Below are 8,246 nucleotides of genomic sequence, written 5' to 3'. Positions count from 1 at the left end.
CACAGTTAATATAAAATGTGACCCAGTAAATGGATCATATACAACATAAGGAGCATGGAAACCAGCATACAGCAACGCAATCCATAAACTCAGTGTAGCGGCATCTTCCCATTTACGTATTGTCCATTTATTGCTAAAATAGTAAAAGGGTCGTTGTTAAACATTTGTTACCATAAAAGTGTGGCAATATCTATTCCGAATACTCGTAATTCTGAACCTCATTTTTTTAAATTCAACTTACTATTAACAGTATAACGTATCAAAATTAAAAGAGTGCTGTATGAAAATTTAAAAATAATATTCAAAATATATAATAACAGCTCGAGTAACAGCTCTTCTAAAAAATAATAAAATTTACGAACTTACTCTTTAATGTATTTAAGAATGACAACGACTATGGCATCACAAACGATGGCTGTAAATAAGTATCGATGTCCGATGTAATGATACCAGGGTGTGTAGTGGGTAAAAAATAGGGTATTCATGATCTCTACAGCTACAATGGCTATTATCATGGACATACTGAAGCGAATATTGATTCCTCCCATTTTCAGTGTTTCCTAGACTGGGAAAAAAATTGAAAAGAGATAAACACAATTATGTGTACGTTATTTTTAACAAAATGTAAAAAAAAATGTGCAGTATTTATACTAATTTCTATGTTACATTATGTGTACAAAAGAATATATATTCGTAGTTCCGTTTTCCAAGGTTCAAACGAGCATGTTTTTACTGTAAAAGTAGTAATGATACAATACAACTTTTGAAATAATTTTCTTATATTTTTCATTTAAATGCTATCAAATCTGAAATTTATAATTGCTATGCATATATGAATTTTTGTAATATTTCACTTACCACAATCGCAATCTGGTATCTGTTTTAGTTGCTGTTTACAAATCTTGAGTGAGGCTTTTGTGTCAAAAATCGATGGTTAACGGTGTGATTGATTGGCTAGCGTACGTGGGTGGAGCGTTTATACACACATTACACTGTAAAAATTGTATAGCCCACGATCCTTGTTCAAACAAAAGTACTTGAAGTACTTGATTTCATTCATTGTTAAATTAACAAACTTTTGTTTGCGATAGTATTTAACCTTTTCATTAGTTTTATCTATCATGATTTTTGCTATTTTCTTTTTTTGGTATGATATCTACCTGTATTTCGTTAAAAATGATATGATTTAAATATATGTATATAAACACGCTAACTATGATCATATTTCTTAAATTGATAATATAAAAGAAATAGCTAACGTTACCTTATTGTAACCTTTACAAGAAATGTAATACACTTATGGAATGTATGGTGACAGCTGTTAAATTACTTCGCTATCCTTAACAAAAAGAATTTGGACACTTAACAATCCGCTCGTTAGAAAAAGACAAAACGACTTGACAGAAAAGAAAAAAGACTTTATATATATATTTAAAATTTTAATGCACAAACATGACAATGATGACTAGCATTTACGTTAACTTTGGCCATCCAAAAGTATGATGTAAATATAATCAGAATAAGACTTTATGAGCTTCACAATTGAATTCTTTAACTATTTCATATGTTACTTTTCATTTAAAACAACAGATTTGATAAATGAAATAGAGCTATTTATGTTTCTGCATTCTCCTGATTTCGTTTAAATATTTCAATTCTTCCAATCATTGATCATATTATATCGTATTTTTTGCAGGTGTCCAACACATAAAGAATTACAAAACTCATACAAAATTTATGAATAAATTCAACACTGTAGAAAAGTGCTGAGAATGGACCATATACAACATAAGGTGCATTAAGTCCAACATAAAATAGAGTCGCCCAGAAACTCATTTTTGCTGCATCCTTCCGCGACTTGATGGTCCATTTATTACTAAAATAAAAGAAGTAAAAGTCATTCTTATGTAAGTAGTATTTATATCAGTTATAATTTTACCACTTATCTCAAGTTGTTATCCGTTATAGCAATCAATCCAACTAAATTAAAAATATTTTATAAAAATTCAACTAAAATTATCTACTAACATGGTAACTTGGTCTCGAGCGTGATCTTTATCTAAACAAAGATTGATAATAATGGTACACATGCAGAATTCAAGCTTGCCCATATACCCGTACCGAATAAATGCCTGCCATAAAGTTTAGAAATACACGTGTAGTTGGGTCTATATATTAAGGTCCGTTTTAATGACGATTCCTTTCTTTTATCTTATTATTAGTTCAAAAGTGTTTCTATCGCAACTCATTTTGCTTCAAAAAAATGTTTTAAACTCTTCCAAAGATAACATATACGACTGTTTGACTATAGTGCTTTGACCAATCTAATTAAAATATTGATCTCTGATTACGTTATACTTCATATGCAGTATAACGTAATCAGAGATCAATATTTTAATTAGATTGGCGCTTTGACGACTCTGTCACTAAAATATGATAATTTTAATACTTAGATTTTAGATTATCTATAGCTTATCACTTACTCTTTGATGAATTTAAGCATTACAACAATTACAGCATCACATACTATGGCAGTCAAGAAATATCTGTGTGTTGTCAGGAAATACCAAGGTGTGTAGGTAAAGAAGAATGCATAGTTGAAAATCTCTATGGCAATAATCGCAAAAATCATGGATTTGGTAAATTTGATTCCATATATCTCCATATTAGCTGGTCAGTAAGATATCCTACAAAAGTACTTTGTTATTCAACATAAGATCATAATTATTCGAACACTCATATTGAATGTTGGCATCTAGTTAACCGAAATATTTGAAACCAAAATATTTGAACGGTTATTGGTTTTTTTTAACATTACGCTTCATAAAAGGCTCATCCCACAATCGCAGTTGGAACGGCTTTATAATGAAGATTCCTAAGAGACAAATGTATTAAATTATATATGGAATATTTCTTTTTGATTGTAATTTCTACTGTTTTCTTTGGAAAGCTAACCTTTTCCGTGGTCCTAGATAGACAAAATAAGGTAGGTTTTGGAGGTTAAAGAGCGTATTAAAAAAAGATCTATCTGTCCTCCCTTCGACAAGACATATACATAAAATCATATTCAAAACAGTGTGGTTGTGGCCACTGATTGACGACCTAAATAATCCCATTGACTGGGGCAGACTTGGTGAACGTTTGACTGTAACGACCACTGCTCACTATACATACTTGTTAAAGACACTGAAACTGTGGGGTCACCAAAGGTTCTCAACACCTAAATAAAGTAATTCGAAAAACGAATCAGGAATAATACGATGTTTTGATTTATATCAATAATATAAATCAAAACATAAAGGTTATTCCTGAATAATTTTTCGAATTATTTTATTATTAAACGCGTTAAGAACCTTTGGTGACCGCACAGTTTAAGTTCTATAATAAGTAAGTAGTGAGCAGTGGTAGTTACAGACAAACGTTTAACATAATCTGTCACAGGCAGTCAATAGGGGTAATTTAGGTCGTCAATCAATGGCTGCAGCCACACTGTTTTGAATTTGATTCTACTAGTATTTACTTTCATTCTGCAGTTTAATAAAACAAAGTAGTCATAACTCTTTCGCCAAATTCGGTCTGTCTTTAAGAACAGAACGAGAAATATTTGCAATTGTGTAGAGGCTATGAGGCTATATATATTTATCGGGACAACACCCGGAAAGGACTAAATGGCTCGGTGTAAAAACACAGACTTTGATGAAGATAAAGACTTGATTTTCATCATGCAACGTTTTAACAATGTCGTGTTTGACTAGTTTGAATTACTAGTATAATAAAAACGTAGATACCTAAGAGGTAAATTTGTATAACTGAAGTTAAAAGGAAGATAATAAATAATGATTTTTGAAGAGCAAAGCCAATTTTAGTTGCGATTTGAAATTTCCAATACATAAAGAACTAAAAAATGGCGTTTAAAAAGGGAAAAAAATAAACTGCACACTTCGAATTCGTCAGAGAACGTGACACAGTTGACAAATTGAAACACCACTATGTAAAAAAACATTGATATAGTATTCCATCCACGACGGACATAAACTTCTGTATAAAAACAAATTGTAACAAGCCACATGAATTCTTCGGTTGGACAGATTTCTAAAAAAAAATAATTGAAAATTAAATCTTACCTTTTTTTTTACTCTCTCCTTTTGTTACAATGGATATATGAATAATTTCACTATAGAAACATATAATAAATTACATGATCGCTTTACGCGGAGTGGGTAGTGAGTTTTTCGTACAGAAAAGTAATATAGTGTTAAATATCTAGGTCATCCTTGTATGTACATAGATATACATACCTTAAATCATAATTTACAACGACAACTGTCTATCTTATATGGTCATTCATCTGTTAAGGTTTAAACTTGTAACGCGAGAGAACTAGTTTGATCAACATTAGTAGGTTGGGTACATTACATACAATATATTCAGGATATATTCTCTTTTTTTTAATATTTAACAGTTTAAGAATTTGTTTGGTGATTAGTTTTTTTTCTCTCAGAATCTGGATGATAATACAGTGGTTATTACTCGAACTGATTTATTTAACTCTGTGAGAAACAGTGTTCTCTAGATATAGAACTAGGATTACTAGAGACAGGGTGTCAAAGACATGTCAATTAAGGATTTGAGTTCTTCAACATTTACTAGTGTAAAATGCCCCGAAAATATCAACTTTGTCCCGTGTGTAGATGGCAGGTATAGTCAGTGGAAAGTCCGGAAATGTTTTACCATATATGAATAATAGCACAAGACTACGAGATAAATAACACACATACCGTCATATCCATCTATTATAGTTTTCGAGATGAGAGGCCATACCATGACTTACTTTGCATAATCCAATTCGTCCCATGAGGGACATAGGAAAACCACAGTAGCTTTCGGTCTTTTACTTCCGAGGCTAGTTTATTAGTTTCTCCCTAACGTGTAATTTACATCTACGCGTTGTAATCGTTTTTCATTGATTTCTGTCTTGTTCTTTTCCATAGTTCTGTGTTGCTAATGGAGTTTGGCCACTTCATTCCGATGTTTCTCAGGCACATGTTCATGAAAAATGTAAATAATTTGGTAGTTACAGCCAGAGACAGTCTCTGATACAGCTGTTTAGTCTCTAAGTTTCTAACCCATTCACATTTAAGTTAAAGATCCTGATTTTGGTTATGTTCTGAGTGCTTTGCTCCTCCAGACTGGTTGAAGAAAAAATTTGTAAGGGTTCCACGGAACCCATTGTCTCGCCTACTTTTGCTGTAAATGGCAGGCTCAACAAAAATGAGTAAAAAAGTCAATAAAAATATTCCTCTTGATACAATCTTTTGATTGTAAGAATCTTCTGTCCAAGTTTGGTAAAAATCCAGCATATTTTATGAATCTAATCATTGAAATGCTTTAAAAACTTTAACTGCAGACTTTACACGTATGTAATGTTAACTGGAAGATAAACTAAGTCCATTCAAATGTAAAATATGGAAAAAATGGATTTATTTTTTTACAAAATTTACTTCTGGATACTATCTCATGATCATAAACAAGCTTCTGTCCAAGTTTGGTACAAACCCAGGATAGTTTAAGAAAGTTATTAAAATTTTAAAAACTTTAACCACAGAGTGAATGTAATGTAACTTGTTTCCTCGCAGAAAAACTAAGTCCATTATAATACAAGTAAAATATTGAAAAAATGTAATTTTATTTTTACAAAATTTACTTTTGGATACTATCTTATGATCATAAACAAGCTTCTGTCCAAGTTTGGTAGAAATCCAGTATAGTTTAAGAAAGTTATTAAAATTTCAAAAACTTTAACCACAGAGTGATCATTTGTGGACGCCGCCGCCGACGACGGAATGTAGGATCGCTTAGTCTCGCTTTTTCGACTAAAGTCGAAGGCTCGACAATAAAAAAGGCTTGTTATGCTTTTCACTTTCTAGACCGAATATCTCCATCTGTCCCTAATGATGTACTGACGTCACTTTCAAAATATGTGAATTTACAGACATCTTCTATTTCAGCATCTTTCACTTTGATTTGTTATGTTGGTGTGTGTTAACCCTCATATATTTTGTCTTTTTGCATAAATGTACTGTCCTACTGTTTTGCAGTAGGTTCAAGGTGAGTTGCTTGGTTTTGTGACTCTTTATGGCGGTGTTCAAGCTGGCAGATATAGTTAAAGTCAAGGTATTTGAGGCATGACTGACATGTCCATTACATGCTCAGAGGAGTATTGTATAATGTTGAACTTCCCCAGGCTATCACCATCAGAAAAAGGAGAGAGGAAAGTAGACAATCTCCCTAACACCAGTTAATACAGAGACTATATCTTGCCAAAAAAAGATCTCAAAAACGTCTTTCAAGGGCAATCACTCTTATAAAAGGTCAATTGACAGTTTCAACCTGGTTGACTTACTAGTGAATCTGTTTTCCTTATCATCCTTACAACTTGATGCTCTCTATCAGCCATGTGAAAATGATAACAACTGCAAGATGAGTGCATGATACACCGTCACATTTTCAGAGAATAAAGTTCAATTACTTCTCAATGTCATATTAGAAATTAATGAAAAACAAAAGGGAGCTCACATCAATAAATATAAACGATTCAGCAAAGTTTTATGAGAATAGCTAAAAGCACTTTTGAGTTATTTTCTGAAAACTGGAAAATCCCCCCTTTTTAAATGAATAAAAACCCATATCTTGAAAATGTAAAAGCTGTAATTTATAAAATTATAATGGAAGCTTACATCAATAGATACAAACAATTCACAAAAGTTTCATGAGCTATTGTCCAAAAACTGGAAACTCCCCCCTTTTTTATGAATAAAACCCTGTAACCTCGGAAACATAAAATCTAAAATTTCTAAAAAACAAAAGGGAGTTCATGTCATTAAATATAAACAATTAACCGAAATTTCTTGCAAGTTGGTGAAAGCAATCTGTGTTTGTCCGAAAACTGGAAAATCTCCCTTTTATTAATGGATTAAACCCCACAACTCAGAAATGTTATTTTCAAACCTTTCAGCAAGCAACAACAACAACAAATAGTACCATCATGGGCCATTGACAACATTATTACTTTTGCCATACTTTTTTATTTTGACAATTTAGACACATGTATTGATCATTTACATTATTTTAAAGACACTTCTCATTATATTGAATTTTAATATAAAATTCTTTGAATCTGAATGAAAATTACTATAATGTAATCACTGTGTATCATCAGTACAGCGGATATACCGGTAGGTACTAACCAAGCGGGCATGACTGATTTCGAACTTACACGGTAACGAAGATCTTTGTTTTGCTTTATCAATATTCAATGTACATTTCTTTTCATTTGAAATTCCTGCTCCCAAATAATTTTCGCATCAATTTTTCGCATTCATAAAACAACTTTGATATTCTAATAAGAACAATTAACTTGTTTATGTGCAAATAGTTTTGATGTCAACACTAATTTTCAGTTTTGATACAGTTGCTGAAACATGTACATGTTTTATCTGAACGAAACCTAATACAGAGCAAAAGTAAAAGTTACCATTCATAAATCTACCTGTGATTACTCATTCCTTGAAGTTTTTTTAGGTAATAAACAAGTATGAAAATAAAGTTTTTGTGTACGGTGAACAACAACTTAACTATGCACCGTACATGAGGATTTATGTGGTCACCGTACACAACACTTCTTACGGGATAAAATATCCAAAAATAATATATGTATGAAAGATGTAAATAGCAATTATTGAACCAGCTATATTTATTACACACACACAGTGGCCTTCTATCAGAAAAAATTTGTAAGGGTTCCGCGGAACCCAGTGTCTCGCCTACTTTTGCTGTAAATCGCAGGCTCAACATAAAGGAGGAAAAAAATCAATAAAAATATTCCTTTTGATTGTAAGAAGTATCTGTCCAAGTTTGGTAAAAATGTAGGATAGTTAATGAATCTAATTAATGTTTTGAAAACTTAAACTGCAGACTGTATGTAGTGTTAACTGAAAGAAAATCTAAGTCCCTTTAAAAGTAAAATACAGAAAAAATGGAAATATCTTTTAACAAAATTTACTTCTGGATACTATCTTATGATCATAAATAAGCTTCTGTCCAAGTTTGGTACAAATCCAGCTAGTTTAAGAAAGTTATCAAATTTTTAAAAACTTTAACCACAGAGTAAATGTAATGTTTCTCTGTAGAAAAACTAAGTCCATTTAAAAGTAAAATACGGAAAAAATGGATTTATTTTTTTACAA

General features: G+C 31.5%; 1 long non-coding RNA gene across 2 annotated transcripts; it reads right to left on the bottom strand.

The window, feature by feature from the left end:
• Window positions 1-1,607: 1,607 nt before the first annotated feature.
• Window positions 1,608-4,368, bottom strand: LOC134684340 (uncharacterized). Of its 2 annotated transcripts, none has more exons than XR_010101233.1 (3): window positions 4,299-4,368; window positions 2,484-2,687; window positions 1,608-1,876 (listed from the first exon to the last, which is right to left on the bottom strand). It is a non-coding gene; the product is annotated as an uncharacterized LOC134684340 (long non-coding RNA). The 2 variants fall into 2 exon arrangements; XR_010101232.1 differs by lacking the exon at window positions 4,299-4,368 and adding an exon at window positions 4,125-4,285.
• Between the last annotated feature and the right edge of the window lie 3,878 nt (window positions 4,369-8,246).

The sequence above is a fragment of the Mytilus trossulus genome, chromosome 1 (genome assembly GCF_036588685.1).
Source record: "Mytilus trossulus isolate FHL-02 chromosome 1, PNRI_Mtr1.1.1.hap1, whole genome shotgun sequence".
NCBI classification, from domain to species: Eukaryota; Metazoa; Mollusca; class Bivalvia; order Mytilida; family Mytilidae; genus Mytilus; species Mytilus trossulus.
Note: the sequence above shows the minus strand (reverse complement) of the source record. Positions and strands in the feature narration are given on the sequence as shown.